The 18,368-nt window shown below is 41.9% G+C and overlaps 1 long non-coding RNA gene across 1 annotated transcript; it reads right to left on the reverse strand.

Moving 5' to 3' along the window:
* Positions 1-2,287: 2,287 nt before the first annotated feature.
* LOC113912277 lies at positions 2,288-13,258 on the reverse strand. Its single transcript, XR_003516783.1, has 4 exons — positions 13,151-13,258; positions 12,272-12,446; positions 2,796-2,924; positions 2,288-2,421 (listed from the first exon to the last, which is right to left on the reverse strand). It is a non-coding gene; the product is annotated as an uncharacterized LOC113912277 (long non-coding RNA).
* Between the last annotated feature and the right edge of the window lie 5,110 nt (positions 13,259-18,368).

Consider the following 18,368-nt stretch of genomic DNA (forward strand, 5'->3'; position numbering starts at 1 on the left):
AAAAAGAAAACAACAACCATGTTACTAAACAGGCAAAAGAGAAAGCAAAGAGCATTAGACTCAACACCATGCATCAGACGGCACAAATAGTAAAATGGGAAAACGTCCATTCCAGAAGGGAGGCCAGTGGAAGGCTTCTGGTCTGCCCTCTCAGAGCGGCAGGGCCAGGTCCCCCGGAGGGGTGGGGAGAAGGAGAGCACACAGTGGTGTGGGAAATGAAATCGAAGACGCCAGGGACCCTGATTTGGTTAGCCCACACTCACTGTGAACTTCGGGTCATACGCAGTTAAGGGCCGAAGGGGAAAGGCAGGAAGTATTCTAATGAGAATTCAATTAATTCAAGGAATCTCAGAAACCAGGTGTAAACTCTGCCGGATATTAAAAGATCCCTGAGAGGAGCCAGGGTTTCGGAGCGCGTCAGATCAATTTGTGAGGCGTTGGCAAACTGGCAGATGCCCCGCTGTCACCCCAGCTCTCCCCAACAGGTCCAATAATTAGCATCTTTGGGCTCTGAGCAAGTGTGCCTTGCAACCCCTCGGGAGGCTAATGAAGTGAGGGACGCGCTCGGCCCCACCCCGGCTATGGCCCGGATCCTCGGGAGGCCGCCGCCACCCCGAGCGGCCCAGGAGCCCCGGAGCCTGCCAGGGTGCCGGCCGAGGTGCCGGTCAAGGCCACCGAACAGCCCCGACGGCTTCCGGGCCCAGCGGGAGTACCTGGTTTCCTGTGGGTGTTGGACTCGCTGCGAGAAAATGATGCTCGGTCGTCTGATGCCGGGGCTCTGAGCAGCGGGAGCCCAACACCAACGGGGGGGCAGAGGATGAAAACACAGCTGAAGAACAATGTCCTGCCCAAGAGAAGTGTTGAGTGGGGCCCCCGCAGGGGCCACTCCGAGGCCCTTTAAGGACTTTATGTCCGCATGATTAGCCAAGATGAAGGGGCCAGCTGCAAACTTTAATTTCCCGATGACACAAAGGAACCATGAACAATATATAGATAGGATTTGAATTTGTAATAAGCGGTGGCCTAATCCACAGCAAAGGATAGTCAGTGTAGACAAAAAAAAAAAAAAAAAAAAAGCTCCTGAAGTTTCTTAGGTTCCCTATTCAGACCTAAGACATACTCTGCCCAGAGTTGTACTTCAAGTACTAGGGCTGGCTGTGGGAAAGAAGCGGTACACTTTTGGGCTGGGACTCTGAATTCCTAATAAACCTCTCCGTTCCCCTAGCAAGAAGACAAACTAGAGTTTGTCTAACAATATCGCGTGCACCTGGTCGGGAGAATGGTCCAGATAAAGGAATGACCACGTAAGTCCAGTGGGAATATTTCGTGGGGCACCAACCTTCTTTTTTTGAACACTTAACCTTTGGCCAAGGAGGGGAATTTAAAAAAAAAAATGATCACCACTTTCTTCATTCTAAGATAAAAACATTTGATTTTTTTTTCTTCAAGTGCTGTTGGAATCAAATTAGCTGCTGGAGAAGAAAATCTCAACCTTCATCTTTGTTCTTACCCTTTCAGCTCTAATCATCTTGAAGTGTTAAGGTGAATTAAAAAAAAAGTTTAGGTCAACAGGAAGTGTCTCGTGATGGGGACTGGCTTTAATAGCACAGGGAAAGCCAAGGGACAAAAGGGGCCAGATGTTTTGACAGGGCACTGTGGTGCAAACAGAGTCTGGGAAAGGGAAAGAAGCATTTCAACAATTCTCAGAACAGGGGGCTTTTTGTGTCCAACACATGGAGAGTTCCTGCCTCAGAAGCTTCCCTCTAAGAGGCAAAAGATGAGAAATTTGCATATGCAACGGTATTGTGCATGCAACATGTTAATCTTATTAATTATGAAAACCCCCCACCGAGGGGGCATTTGCTCGGTGCTAGGAACTTTCCCTACGTTATCTTATTTAATCTTTGCACAAAGAGGCTGCAAAGTTGGCTTTATTAGTCCCATTTACAGGTGAGTCAGCTTAGGCTAAGAGAACTTATTTTCCTTGTCCAAAGGCATTCTTCCTGTTACATGTGGCAGCTAAAATCGAAGCCCAGGCCTGCATGACTCCAGACCCAGGCTGCAGCCCCCTGGCAATACAGAAATCATAAGAAAATCACTTAGAACTCTGGATGACTGTCTCATTATCACGAGAATCTGACTCTTATCTAGACATTGCTCCCTCTGCTAAAAGTGAAATCTGATGGAATGGGGCTGGCAGAATTTATCCTGCTCTCCCTACCCACCAAGACCACCATCCCTACCCCAGGACGAGTAACAATCACAAAGAACTTCCCAGTCACCGTTTTCAATCTGGACTTCTTTACAATGTTGACAGAATTCCTTAGTGTGGCTTCGGGGGAGGAATGCAGTAAGAGTGCTTCCAGTCCTGGAAGAAAGCTTCGTGGAGAGAAACTCACAGCTGGTTTTTCTTCTTTCCTTCTGCAAACACAAAAGGAATGGGGGCAATGTGTTTGTTGGATAAAAAAGAAAACCCTTCTTTGTGAGATGTGGGTATGTGTGAGTCAGTCTTTGGAAGCTGCGGTCAAGTCCTAACCCTCAGAAACCCTATCCTGGCGCTCTTCTCTTTGGTAGTGAAGGTATCTCGAGGCTGGAGCTGGCGGAGCGGAGGCTTACCAGCTGCCAGGATCTGGATCTGATGGCCTTCTGGGCACAGCTGTTGGGGAGATTGAGCACTGTTCCTGCGGGGAATGTGTCATCACCCAACTGCCTGGCCAGTGACGATGGTGGTGGGGCGGGGGGGGGGGTGTGAAGGGGAAGGGTGAGGTTTAAAGCTCAGAGGAGCCCATTCTCACGTGCTCTCCTTTCACTGAATGTTCTTCCTTCTTTGTCCAGGAGCTCTGCCTGTCTTTAGCTTCTCCTCTGCTTTCTGTCCCCTCTTTGTCCTCAAGACTCTCCGTCTCAGAGCAGGCTGCTTGGTCATCCTACTGGGGAAAAATGCTCTGTGTAAGCGACCAGCCCCTGAGTGCTTCCAACCCACATTATGCCTCAGAACGATGCAGGGAAAGATCTGTGAGAGTCGAGGTGTGCTGCAGGCTGAGCTGCCAGAGCCCTGTGCCCTCCATCCATCCTTCCTGTGTAGGACAATTGAGCTAATTAATGTGACCAGAGAACAGTTGAGCTGCTAATGAGTGCCAAGAAAGTGTTGGGGGTCCAAGACAAACGACGCTTGGCTCATATTGTAAACAGCTTAAGTTTCGGTGTTGAAAATTACTTCGGTTTTACTTAAATCATCTTCTGTGCCATGCAGTCAGTTATGAGAATGGTTGCACGACAAAGCCACCCCATCTGCAATGAATAGTGTCTCCACTTTATTTGGCCTGTGGTATGAGGTAGAAGTGGTGGGGTGGGGGTGGGGGTGCTCACAGCCCTTCCAAGGCAAGGCACCGTGGAAGAAGGAGAGAGAGGGGGACCATGTGTGTGACAACTTTGGTTAGCCCAGGTAAGAAAGAGCAAAGTAATCAGGTTAAAACTGTATTTCAATTTCCTTCTCTGAATAATGTGTTACTAAGTGGATTAATGTGTTGTTTCTTTTATCTGAAGATCTGTGGTAACTCCTATCTCTAGAAATGAGATGAGTCTGCTGTGTTTCAACAGAAGCAGATGACCCGGCATTATAGTAAAATGGTAAAGGAATTTGATAACATTTTAGGGGAAAATTTGTACCTGTGCATGTACTTTTTTCGTCACTGAGATAATGCTGTTCATCATGTGAAAAGGCAGCCGAGGTAGACACGCTGGGGTCTGAATCCCCATGCTGCCACTTGCTGACTGTTTGACCCAACTCTGTTGCTCAATCTAAGACTCAACTTCTCCCCTTGCCAAGTGAACTTCTCCCCTTGCCGAGTGAGGGCGATCATAATACCTACCTCAAGGGTTTGTTAAAAGGAACCAATGAAATAATATGTGGTCGCTCTGCAGTCTGTGTTCAGGAAACAAGTCCTAGCTCAGATAATTTCTCTCTCAGATCATTATAAGATTAAATAATCCAGGGGCGCCTGGGTGGCTCAGTCGTTAAGTGTCTGCCTTTGGCTGCGGTCGTGGTCCCGGGGTCCTGGGATCGAGCCCCGCATCTGGCTCCCTGCTCCGCAGGAGGCCTGCTTCTCCCTCTCCCACTCCCCCTGCTTGTGTTCCCTCTCTCGCTGTGTCTCTCTCTGTTAAGTGAATAATAAAATCTTTAAAAAAAAAAAAAGATTAAATAATCCAATGTGTTAGGGGACCTGCACATAGTAGGTATTGTAAATATTATTACTCTTCCTCTCCCTCCAGGGTGGTTAGATTTGTTGAACCATTAGCTCTAAGACGATGCTCCTATTTACTTTCTATACTTCAGGTCATTTTGTGGAATTATCCTGTGAATTTTAGTATTACATCTACCTGCCACCTTTAAATCAATGTGTCTCCTGAAGGGACCAAACTCTGATTCGCACACAGAAAATAAGCAAACGCAACCACAAATAAATTCCACGCTCAGTCACCATGTTCAGGACCACGCGTGAGGATCGTGCCTGGGCTCTCCCAGGCACCAAGTCGTCTGGTCAATTTCATACATGTCCGTCTGGTTCAGGGTCATAAACCAGAACTCCTCGGCTTGCCCCTCAGGCCTCAGAAATCTCTTAGAGCAAAGAGTATTTCTACAGGCCTGGCTCTATGATTTATCGTCGTCCTTATGTATTCCAAGTCATGGGGATAGGAAGAAGGCACTAAATGCCAAGGTTTTAAAGACAGTGCCTCACAGAAATGACCATAAATAGCAGCTCAGGAGGCCACTTACGTGAAGTTAGACCCGTTTAGGACTAGGGGCTATTACAGTGTGAGCTTATCATAACTTGATTCAAGTGCAATAAGCAAGAAGTCGAGAAGATGACCAGTCGGTGCAAGAAAGCCAAGCGGAGATCAGATAACCACATTAAAAAGATTAAAATGTCCAGCCTGCTATAAATGCCTGCTAAAATCCTAAAAAGGAGTCTGGAGAGACCCATAAAATCATAACTAAGAAAGTAAGGGAGCCCTGAAGCTTTAACCAGATGTTCCTGTGATATGATGACTATGTTAGTAAATTTTCATCCTAGCAATACAGTTTTGTATTGATCTTTTGCTTTTATTAGTCAGTGCTGCTATGAGATTAAATATTGTCTGGAAGGAAATACAGGCTTCCTTCTCTAGAAGTCTCTTCTCAGTAACCCAGTGTTTGTTATCGCAAAGTGCACGAGGGAGTTTATAATGAATTGCACAACAGAGCAGGGGCTTGAGTCTATAAAAAGAGTTATATAAGGGGTAGCCTTATAGAGAATAACCTTATTTGGGAAGCAAGCATTGTATGCCCTCCTGAGTAGGAAACCTATGGAGAGCTGTCTGAAACAGAAATAGACACAAGTATTTATAACCAGGAGCACAATCGCAATATACAGTGCTAAACACTTAATCTATGGTTAGATTTTACTCCAGATCCAAGCTGAAGTCAGCAGAATTAAATCTTCAAGTGTATTTCAGCAGCCTTAAATCCTTCTGATACTGTTAGCGGTGGCAGGGTTCCAAAATGCATTCTGTTAATAAGACAGTAAAGTATAAAATCAAGTTATCTCCTTCAAGGAGAAAAACACAGAGCAAAGGAAACGAATCTTGTAAAATTACATTCCCAGCACTCAGGCCTTTTCTACCTGAGTTCTTTTCAATTTATTCTTTTACTACCAGACCATTCTCCTTGACAAATAACGGAAAAAGAGAAATCATCTCCCACTTTTTTTTAATTATTATTATTTTTAACTATGAAAGGAATTGTACCCCTGAAAAAAGGTTTAGGACTTTTCCTTCTTATCTTTACAGGTCAGAGGAGGTTAAGATTTTGCCAATCAGCTTGCAATATACAGTATGAAGTCTCCTTGGGCTAGCAAAAAGAATTCAGCAGCTGTTACCTTTTCTTTCTCACTTAACATAACTTTTGGTTTACCTGCAGCTAAAAAGAATTTATGCAGCATGCACAGGGGTGTTGTTTAGGTCCCAAAGCAACTGTTAGCTTTCCCAGGAGCGGTATCAAAAGCTTGTTAAACTACCAAAAGGAAGGAAGGAAAGGAGGGAAGGAAGGAAGGAAGGAAGGAAGGGACGGAGGGAGGGAGGAATGGAGGTACATCCACTACCAACACCTTTGAACTCGTGATGCACTATACTTGCTCAAAATGAACAAAGTCAGAACGAAGCCTAAAACTCCTTCTCCATGCCTGCTCTCACAGCCTAGGTTTTGTGCACATCTGGAATGAGAGACCACCCACTGCTCTGAGATCCCTGCAGGGCGCGTTGGGTGAGTTAAGTAATAAATTTTAACCTTAACTCTGAATTTCTTTGCTCTCATGAGTTTTAGCGAAGCTCCCTCTTGTTGCATCAATACGTATAACTGTTGGCAATTTCATGTTCTTTAGGCAATCTTTTTTTTTTTTTTTTGCCTGTCCAGGAGTTAGAAAAAGATAGAAACTCCCTTGTGTTATGAAACTAATGTGATACAAGAAATTGAGCTGTAGCAATCCATTGGGCAGATACAAAAATACATGAAAGTATAGATTTCTACTCCACTGCGAAACCATGTTATAGTTAGCTGAAAATTTAATACAGTATATGAATGTTTCCCCTCTAAGGTATCTCTTCATAGGTGATGTTGGTTTGGTTTCTTTATTTGTAGATGAAAATGTCTGGAAAATCTATCTGTATTACCTGGATATAATGCCCATACATAGTGGATAGCATATACCTTGATACCTAAGGACAAAGACACACATGCAAAAATTTGTATCACAGAGAATTATGAAATTAAGTAAAATAAGAACATTAAACATAAATGTAATTGAACCTACAATTAGATCAAAGAGACTTAGAAGTTCTTAAGAATTATTTTTGTTGAGCTAAACAAGATACATAAATTATTTTAGAGACTTGTCTCAGATAATCGCCTAAAATAAAACCATGAAAGCTTTCATTCTCCTCCCCTAGTCTTGTTAGATTTCATGCAGACCCCTACATTTTAGTTATGACATCAGAGTTAACACTTTATAGATCATAATTCACCCCCATTATCCTTTAGTCAGTTTAATGAGTGTAAGAAGATACAATGGCTTTTTAAAGTTGATTTGAGAAGCATTCTAATCTAGGTAGAACTCTAGAGATGCCTTATTTACAGCAACCCAACCACAGATCATGGGTGACTTTGGCAGATGGAAACCTTTTTGTCATTGTTGTTCATTCCATTTGCTTCAGTTTAAGGAGGTGTCATTTTATAAGCTGGTCCTCAAATTCTGGTTGTCCGACCTAGTCATTGCCTCCAGTTTCCAGCATGTGGCTGTTACTGTATGGTTTGAGCCACTCTGGTTCATTCTTCAGGCCTAACTTTTAAGGCTCAGCTCAAAAATGTCCTTCTAAATCCTAATGGTTGAAATTAATTGCTCCCCTCATCTAGTCTTCTGTCTGTGTCTCCTTTGATTAAAGTGATTTCTGTAAGTGACTTCGTGCCAACTTGTGAGCCTCCTGGACTCACTTCTCATTCTTTCTTAGATCCCCATCCCATAAAATATCCTTCACAAATGTCCCTGAACTGAATTGCCTTTTCTAAAAGCTGGGAATTAAATCCACCCATAGGGAATAGTATGAAGATGAATGAGCAGAAGACAGAAACATATTCTAATGATGTCAGAGATGAAGCCAACACACCTGGTCCCAGAGCCTTGATAGGGTGTGTATGTAAAACTAAATTAACTGCAAGAGGATTTAATGAGTACAGTGGATGTTCTCATCCTCCAGGTGGCCCCTGGAGAGAATGTTAGCACCATGAGAAGAAGTGGAGAAAGGAAGAGAGGCTGCTGTTGACTCCAGTATAATAAAGACGAGTTCTCTTCCTCTCCACTCCTCCATTCTGTATATTTCAAAATGACAATAAGATGACTCCAGGTGCCCCTCGCTGTGCAACTCCTGTCTCATCAAGAGAGATGAAAAAGAGACCTCTTTTTCTATAAACAACTCTGAGCCCCATTAATATTGTTCAATTCCCACTTACAGCACTTTCTGCTGCTTGTCTTTGTTCAATGACACTAAAATCCTGGCAACTCAGTCACTCCTCTGTTTCTACACCACCAGATCAGAGCGCTAGAAACGGTCTCCAGCTGGAGTGAATTGGGACACACAGAGACCTAGAAGGGGGCTCAGTTGTTGCATTTTGATGCTATCTTCTGATGCCTCCATTATAACTTGCATCATTCTGTGTGATAAGATGTCTTCTTAACTTGAGATCAACTTGAGATCCTACCATCACCTTATTGCCCAATGGCACTGTTTCCTTCTCACCACCGCCCCAAAGAGAAAGGTTCTCAAACTTTAGGAGATGCTCTTCCCATTCAGCCAGTCTAGAACTGTACCTAGGTATCTGCATTTTATTATATTGTCCGTCCCAGGTGACTCATTTTACTTGGTTGTTAAACACAGTCCTTTGAGTGAAGAGGAAGCAAGATTAAACTGGGTTGTTTTCCACCGAGGTTTGGGGGCAGGGGTTGGTAATAGATGGGTGGGGGAAATTAGAAGAAATAGTTTCCTCATTTTTTACACTTGAGGAAAGAAAACTTAAGAATATAATAATATAATTAAATTCAGTTTAACCAAAAAACATCTATTTCTTCATTAAAAGCACTGAGCTGGTTACTAGAGATTCGGATATTGAAATTTGGGTCCCTGTGCTCAAATTGCAAACACAGTCCACAAAGAATAACCATTCTGGCTCAGACAATGGATCCTTCAGTTAGTTCAATTCTCTGTCTCAAAAAAGTACAAAATGGAACTTTAGGCAGAAGGTCATAGTTTGTCCTTGACATCAACTTTCTGGTAAGTATCCTATGTTTCCTAACTAAGGGTAGGGGCCAATTGTCTGTGCAGGTACCACTGGTAACAGGACCCAAAGGCACATCAAAAGTCATCCAGCCCTGTCGCCCCATGTCATGGATGAGAACACTGGAAGCCCCAAGAGATTAAGGGACTTGTGAAAGACTGCTGTTACTTTGTAGCAGAGCGTGCACTAAAGCCGGGTCTCCTGTCCACGGTTTTTCTCACTTTACCATAGCATAAGGCTTGGAGTAAGGCTGTCCATTCATTCATCCATTTATCCATCCATCCATTCATTCTACAGATATTTAGTGAACACCTACCATATGCCAAGTGTTCTACACTGAGGATGTGAGGTTGGGGATAATCCTCTTTTTGTCTTCACAATCTTATAATCTAGGGAGATTAAGATCAGAAAACAGTTTACACAAAGCCAATTTTCTTTGATTTTTGTCATCACTACAATTCTCACAAGTGTGAAGTGAAATCCATTCGTTGTCTTCTGGCAGGATTTTCAGATTTAGGTCATGTATCTTCCTAGCACTTTGTTTCACTGTCCGATCAATTTGGATCTTTTTCTGTCAGTCTTCTCCTTGAGACTTCACCACTGTTTCTTTCCAGAGAGGAGGCGACAAGTTGTACAAAGTGTTTTAGGAATGGATGCTCCACAATTTGGGTATAAAGTAAAGGGTTTTTTTTTCTTCCCAACTTGCCTTAAGACAATGGCCTTTGGACCTGCAGCAACTCTTTAGAATGAGTCTCAGACTCTCGTCTAGTTTCCAACATTACCAACAGGTGATTATCCCAGAAATAGTTTGATTTCTTTTTCTTTATGAGCCTCACCTTTCATTGGCATGCATGAAAGTACATATCCTCTATTTATTCACACAACTTCTCAAGATGGTTATAGACTTTATTCTTCTTTAGCTGACATTTTACAAACAAAAGATCTTAGTTACAATTTTTAAGTTAGAATATTTCACTAAGGACGCCCCCATTCCCAATTAGCCTTGTTAAATTACAGGGGAGAATGAAGGGGCAGTTTTGACCCTCCTGAAACTCAGCGTTCTCTGGACTAGCCACTCCCCTTAGCAGCTGACTTTATTAATGAGCTCATCCTCTGGCTTAACTACTCAGCCAAGGCAAATCCAAGGTAGCAAATTGCATTTTACAGCTATAAAACCTAAAACTTTATCCCACAGGAGTCACAGTACCCTGAAAGAACTCACATTTGTATTATAAGTAAAATGTCAGTAGCTCAGAAAAACAAGGGCCCACAATGGACCATTTCTTGCATCACCTTCAAAGATACTAAATTGTTTTGCCCATATGTATATAATACTTAATAATTTCCCAAAAATATCTAATTTATCACCCAATTAAAGGATAAATTTTTTATTATTTTTTAAAGATCTTATTTATTGATTTGAGAGAGAGAGAGCATCCATGTAAGAGTGGGGGCAGAGGGAGAGAGAGAATCTCAAGCGGACTCCACCTTGAGTGTGGAACTGAGTTCCGTCCCAGGATCCTGAGATCATGACCTGAGCCGAAATCAAGAGTTAGAAGCTTAATTGACTGAGCCATCCAGGTGCCCCGAGGGGATAAACTTTTTTTTTTTTTTTTTAAAGAATAGAGACTATTGGGGCACCGGGGTGGCTCAGTCGGGTTAAGAGGCTGCCTTCGGCTCAGGTCATGATCCCAGGGTCCTGGGATCGAGTCCCACATCAGGCTCCCCCTGCTCAGTGGGGAGTGTGCTTCTCCCTCTCCCTCTGCCTGCTGCTCCCCCTGCTTGTACTCTCTCTCTCTCTGTCAAATAAATAAATTTAAAAAAATTTTTTTTAAAGAATAGCGACAACATCTCTTACATTCTCTTAAAAAAAACACTAATATATACTTTTTGGACACTGTGGATGTATAATAGATGCAATTTGACTAATGATCCATTTTGTCTTTAAATCCTAATAGTATCAGTCATTCATTTAATTGTTGAGTGATTGTCATGTACCTAATGCTAGGCTTTGTGTTATGAGGCATATATCAGATGCACTCAAATGAGTGCCTTGCACTCAAAAATTTTGCAACCTTACTGAAAAGGAAAACACACATGAACTAATTGGAGTAATAGATCTAGAAGAACCTTAAAGTCTCTCCAGTTCAGTTTCCTTGTAATAGATATCCCTGCCATTCACAAATATTTCTGACTCTGCTTTCTTCTGAGTAGCTGGGACAATTGGAATTCTCAATCCCTTGAACTTTGGGTAGGTTTTGTGACTTGCTTTGGCCAAAAATTGCAAGTGAAGGGATGTATGTCACATACTGGTGGAGGCATTTAAGAGTTGGGACACAAGTGTCCGTTTCCCTTCTTTTTCTGATCTAGCGATTGTGGAGGAGACTTCATGGTTGTCTTAGGCTATTCAAGCAGCTATAACAAAATATCATAGACTAGGTGGCTTATAAACAATAGAAATTTATTTCTCACAATTCTGGAGGCTGGAAGTCCAGGATCAGAGTACCAGCACAGTTGCATGAGGGCCCTTTTCCAGGTCACAGACTTCACATTGTATCTTCACATGGCAGAAGTGGCAAGCTACCTCTCCGCAGTCTCTTTTTATAAGGGCTCTAATCCCATTCATGAGGGTGGAGCCTAACCACCTCCCAAAGGCCCCACCTCCTAATACCATCACCTTGAGCACTGGGTTTTCAACATGAATTCTGGGGTTCTTTTGTGGGGGTGAGGGGGATGGAGAGCGGGCAGATGCAAACATTCAGACCATAGTAATGGTGAAAAGGCAGAAAGCCTGAATCCTGGTGTATGGAGCATGGAAGTCGGCTGCTCTTGGGCCTCTCCAAGAGCCTTCCTATGAGCTAGAAAACCAATTCTGGTTGTATTAGACCTTGAGATTTTAGGGTTATTTGTTACCAAAGTATAACCTAGCCTATCCTGACTAAATCCAACGTGTTGTAGATGGGAAAATTGAAGTGTTAACCTGTGTGGTATGGAAACTCAGTGTATTAAGAGTTTAGTGTAAGCATGGACTGGGATGTTGCATACTTCTTCATGAAGGATATCTAACGTGAGCTTCTCTTTGTAGGACATGTATGACTAATCTGGGGGAAGTGTCTGTGGCCTGGGCAGGGGTGTTAATGGTGGCAGTGATGAGATAGTCCAGGTCAGGAGAAAATGAGTACCTAATTATACCAACAGCAGTCCTATCTTAATATGCATAACTATTGGTGCTAAGCACTTTATTTGCATTACCTAATTTAATTCTCACAGCCATCCCAATGGAAATAATAATAATGATAATGGTAAACAACTATCTCAACCTTTCCTATGAGATAGCAATGGTTATTATGTCCATTTCTTTAAAAAGTAAAACAAAGCTTAGAAAGCGTTACTCTGAATATCTGGAACTACCTCATGGGTAGATTCTCTCCCAGCTTCTCCCCTGATGGAGCAGAAGGGGTGTCTCTTTTCTTTGGAAGAGTCCTCTCTTCACTTTGCAGTGAATCCCACCTCCTCTTTTTCTCTGGGATGTCATCCTAATGACTGTGTCTTCATTCTTCCTATTTCTACTGGTCCATCCCTTTGCCTTAAAAAAATAGGCAAACGACTTAACATTTTGATGTAAAAAAACTGTTTAAAAAATATAAAACCAAAGTAATTACATCCTGATTTGCCTTCAAGTTATCACGCTCTCTGTTTTTATCTCCTTAACCCGTTACGGAACCTCCCGTGGTTCAGTCACCACAGAGTTTCTGGTTGCCAAATTAAATGGATGCAATGAGCCCTGCTCTTACTGGGCCTCATTGACTGGGGCTAACCTGGGCTTCTAAGGCTCTATTCTCTTCTGGATCTTCTTACTCCTTTACTGTTCTTTTAAAATCCATGTTAAAGATTCCTCTTTCTCCACTGGCCCTTTAAAAGACGGCCCCATATTGGTGTCCTTAGTCCTTATTCTTGTCACTCTTCATGGGCTATGAGGACATCCTCACCTACTCTCATGACTTAACTACATGCTAATATGTTACATTCCCCCCAGATCTAAAGTTCTGGTCAAGTTCTCTCTCACGGACTTCATAAATATATATTCTACCTCTCTGTTCATATATCACCAAGGCCCCTTGAGATAATTAGGTAAACAAACAAACACATTCCTTGCCACCCCCAACCTTTTTCTCTTGAACTCCTTATCTTCATAAATGACTCCATCAGCTACCCACTCCCTCAAACTGCAAGCCTATAAGCCTATTTCCTCTTCTTTCACAACACTTAGACTCCACAGCTTGAACCTACCATCTAAATAGCTCTCAATTTCTACATCTTATTTTTGCCATCTCTGGTATGTGTTTAATTTAAGGCTTTGTTGCCCTCCTCTTCACTAGATCACCTCCTCAATCCCTCCAAACCATTCTTCACACTTGAGCCAGAGAATTGTTTCTAAAGTTCCAGTGTAGTCACACCATTCTCTGCATTGTTCCAAGGTGCTTCATAGCATTCCAGATAAAATCTAAACAGCTTAGTAGATGCACATAGTCTTTCATGACCTGATCTATGCTCCACTTTTCTACTGCTTTTCTGCTGCTTCTCCTTGCTTCACACTTACCTGCTGAGCCAAGCCAAAGAGGCGGGAGAAAGTCTCTCTGGCCTTTTTGGTGTGGCCTCCTTTCCTCTTACCCTTTACTCCTCCAAGTGGCTTCCTCTGGAATTTTTCACCTGGCTGCAAGTTTCAGTTCAAGAGTCCCCTCCTTAGGTGCTCCCATGTCCATACCCTTTCTGTAAGCATGCACCTCTGATGCTTCTAACTTACTACACGGTGATCGTGTGCAGAGTCCTCTCCTGACTGAAGGTACAAGAGTACTGGGTGCAGAGTCTATGTCATGTTCTTCTTTGTATTCCTGTGCCAAAAACAGTGACTAAGAACAACAGATGCTCCATAAATGTTGTTAAATAAATGGATTAGTAATAGATTATATGAAATAGAAAAAAAATTACTTGCAAAATGATATATTAAAACATATTGAAAATTATATCAAAATTGAGTTATATGAGAAATTATTGAAACTTTGGTTAGCATTTCCTTCTACAAATTAAGGGGGACTTCTTTTTTTAAATGGTCATCACATAGCTCGATTCCATTTCTCCTCTCAAATGTATTTAAAAGACCACCAACCCACCTGCATTTCACAATAGATATGGCAATAGGCTTTTGAAATAATGCACAAAAATAAAGTCAACGTGTTATCAAGATTTATGGTATGCCCACTCTGGTTCAGAATCCCATAGCTAGGAAAGAGACACATGGCAAAGAAATGGGCTTTCTCTTTTCTTGTTTCCTTATCTTTTTACTTTGTTTGTCTCATTTGTAGCCTAGAAGTTGCTTCTGAACTGCAGGTAGGCATAAAGACAGCTTGATCTTTGAGGATTATTGATGTGTCTAGAAGGTAGGTTCCATAACTCAACCTGTTTTCTACAGGAGTGGAACACACCAAATCATTTAGTGCCTTGATGAAATTAAGAGGGCTAGATGTACTTCTGTTTAATAAGGATACATCAGATTAGAGCCTATATTTTGATTTTGTGTGTGTGTGTGATAGTACTGTAAATTCTCTTTTTTCATTTTCTCAATCTCATTAACTTCGTTCTCGGTTGCTTCATTATTTTCAGAACTGTCTTCTGTAGCTGCACTTTTTTTTCTAGCCAACTCATCTGTCAGCTGTTACAGTATTTTTTTAATTATATTTTCCCAATATTTCTTTCCTTGTCATCATTTATTTTTAATTTACGTGCATATATTATTTTTATGATGAAGCACAAGAATAGCTGCATTTTATACACAATGTATAGTTATGAAACTTTTTATACGGTTTTTTGCCTCTTGTGTCTCACAATGAAATTCCAATTCTTCTGTTCTTTATGCAGATTTATGCAGAGAAGAGGCCATTAGGAGGCACATAGACCCATGTTGGTAGGCTCTGAAGGTTGGACTCAATCAGTGATTGCCACGGATTATCTAGTTCTGATTTCGAGGCTTTGTGTTTTAAATTGCCATCTTGAGCAGCAGGATATACTTACAAAGCATTTAGAAAGTCAACCATTAGTAAAACAAAACAAAACTAAACAAAAACAAAACCTTTCTTCAAGGTCATGACTACAACAGACCAATCCCCTGGCATCAAGTGCTATGGTGCATGATGAATACCCCAGACAAGGGGAAGCATGATAAAGAAGGGAGCAGGAATCTAGAAGAAGTTGAGCCATAAGAGAGAGCGAGGGCTCTGGAGGGTAACCCAGTCATCTACACCAGGTCTCAGGTTGAATTTCAGCCTCCAAGTGCTCATATTCTTTGTGATTCTTTACATAAAAATTCAGAGCATGGATATTCTCTGACTCCATCCCAGGGGACAGAAAAGAACAAAATAATGATAATAATACCAGATATCATTTATGCAGTGTTTACTATGTGCCAAATATCCTGTACCTTAAATATGTACTGTATCATTTAACCTCATAACTAATCTATGAAGTAGGTCCTTTATAATTTCCATTTTAAAAAATGAGTAAAGCAAGCACTGAGGATAAAACAATTTGACCAAATTTGCACAAGTATTAATAGGTGGTGACACAGGGGTTAAACCCAGGCTCTCTCATCCCAAAGCTCTTGATCTTAGGTACCACAGTGATAAAAATTATTGGGGAAATATGTAATTAAGAGAAAGAGTGGAAAAATGGTTCCTTCTTTTCTCCCCAACTCCTTACCACAAAAGCACCTCAGTCTTTGGTCTTCTCTTCTTTACTTACACTCAGATCCTTATTGGACTCAGCCAGTCTTACAGCTTTGAATAACAATTATATGTTGACAAAGTCTCATATTTATATCTTTAGTCCAAATCTCTTTCATGAATACTAAACTCATATATCCAATTGCCTTCCTGACATCTCCACTTTGATTCCACATAGATATCTCATACTTAACACCCCCATACTGACCAGTCTTTCCCCTGGCATAACCCTTCCACTTCTCAGTTAACGGCACCTCCATATCCCAGCTGTTCAGACCAAACCCCAAGACTTTCTTGACTCTTTCTTTTACCCCAATCCAATCTGCTGTCAAATTCTGTTAGTTCCCTCTTCAAAATTTTTTCAGGCTCTGACACCTTCCCCTACCACCCATATGAAACCTGCCTAGTCCTGACCACCATTCTGTCTCACCTGAATTATTCTAATCATCTCATAATTGGTTTCTTTGCTTCCAACCCCATTCATTTACAGTTTATTCTATACAGAGAGGTCAGAGTGATCCTTACAAAATGTAAGTCAGATCATGGTCATCCTTTGTTGAAAACCTGCAGTGGCTCCAAATTTCACCTAGAATAAAGGCCTGTTTTATAATGGCTTATAAGATTCTGTGTGATCTGACTCTCCCTCAAAGCTGTCTTGGGAGGAGAGGATACTTTTTCCTCGCCCTCCTCTTCTTGTCTTCCCTCTTCCTTCTTCCTTTCCTTGTCCTGCTCTGCTTCATTCTCACCTTCATCTTACTTCACTGTTGACTTACTCCACAACATAAGTTCTTATAGAACAAAATGGAATTCAGTACTTGGCAATGTCTAGTGGATGAAACTTGGATTCTGTCTTTGACCAAACAGCTTTCCGCCCCACCATGAAGACAAGAGATATGGAACTCATCCTTGACTACCTCTCCGTCATTCATTATATTCTATTAGTCCCAAGACCATAGGCATGGCTCTCAAGTCTACTGCTGCTATCTGAGCACGAGCTCTTTTCATCTCCCACATATATCCCTTCAACAATCCCCTCAGAGGTGTCCCTTTCATTGGCTTTTCCCTCCATCTATTCTCCATCTTACAGCCAAGGTTGTATTTCTAAAAGGCAAATTGGACATCATTTCTTCCTTAAAGATCTCCATTGCTTTCCCTTTATTTTTTAATCTTTTTGGATCAAGGATCCCTTAGAAGTCTAACAATACATACAAACTTCCCAGAAAAGTATAAGTACCAAAGTTTACATTAAATTTCAGGTGATTCACAATGCTCAAACCATCCAAGAAAGTGTTCAGCTCTGAGGGACTCTATGTTAATGAACCATAGGAGAGTCCACCAAAGTTTTTCAATCTCTGGCCCATAACCAACAGCCACATATCCCACAACTACCTTTATTCTTCCAGATTTAGCTCAAGGGAAATATTTCCTAATCTCCTGAGGAAGTTAATCTTTCCTCTTCTCTGAATCCAAAGCATATATTGCAATTATCACATCAGGTTTTAAATATTTTTAAACATTTTCTCTCCTTAGAACTCTCAATTCTTTGAGGAGAGGGCTATCAAACTTTTTAATTATGTCTCAGTCCTACCACAGACCCTAGGACATAGTTGATATTCAGTAAATATTTACTGAGTGACTATATCAAAGGTTAAAAAAAAAAAGGAAAAACAGTGATTTTGATGTTAAAGATTTGCCCATCTTTGCTTCTTCCACCCTTTCTGATATTAACCAGAAAAGAGATAATTTGGGTCCATCAAATTACAATTGTATGAATTATATAACAATTATATATATGATGGTAATTATATACAACTGAGGTAAGTTTTCCCTCAATTCTGAGCTTTATCATTACAGTTCTTTCGGTTGACCTTTGTTATTTCCTAATTCCAGGACTGGGATAAGTTTTTGCCTCCGGTTCCTCTTTTGATCTCTAGAGAAATAAACTTTTGTCCAGTTTTAGCCTTTCTTTGTCCCAATGTATTATGAGGAGAGTAAGCTTCAAGTCCAATTCATCTGCTCATCAGCTCTTTAACTCTGGGTTTGCAGAATCTCTTCACTCTGGTCCATAGTGTAGAGCAGTGTTTCTCATGGAATGGTCCATGGAATCAGAAGCACCTTGGGTACTTTTTCAAGGTGCAGGTTCTGGGACCTACTTCAGACCTACTAAATAATACTTCTGGGAGGCAAAAAGATATTCTGGAAATAGCATTTTAAAACTTCCCGGCGGGGGGGGGGGGGAGCAAGATGGCAGAGGAGTAGGAGACCTGGATTTGTCTGGTCTCAGGAATTCAGCTGAACAGGGATCAACTATGATGGAGACCGGATTTGTCTGGTCTCAGGAATTCAGCTGAACAGGGATCAACTATTCGAACACCTACGAACTCAACAGGAGATCGAAGAAGAGAGTAGCAACAACTCTCTGAACAGAGAAGCGACCACTTACTGGAAGGTAGGACATGCGGAGAAGTGAATCCGAGGCGATATTCGGGAGGATAGACGGCGGGGGAGGGGGCCTCTGTCCGCCACATCTGGCAAGTGATAGAGCCGCGGAGCACAAAATCGGAACTTTTAAGAAGTCGGCTCCGCTGAGGGACGTCGCTCCAGTGGCTAAGCGGGGGTGGAACCCTCGTGGGACAGTGTGGTCTCAGGATCCTCGGGGTCACAGAGAGACCGGGGGTGCCTGAGTGCGACAGAGCTCCCAGGTATCGGAGCGGGGAAGCCGGCCGCAGAGA

This window comes from Zalophus californianus, chromosome 14 (assembly GCF_009762305.2).
Source record: "Zalophus californianus isolate mZalCal1 chromosome 14, mZalCal1.pri.v2, whole genome shotgun sequence".
Classification (NCBI taxonomy): domain Eukaryota; kingdom Metazoa; phylum Chordata; class Mammalia; order Carnivora; family Otariidae; genus Zalophus; species Zalophus californianus.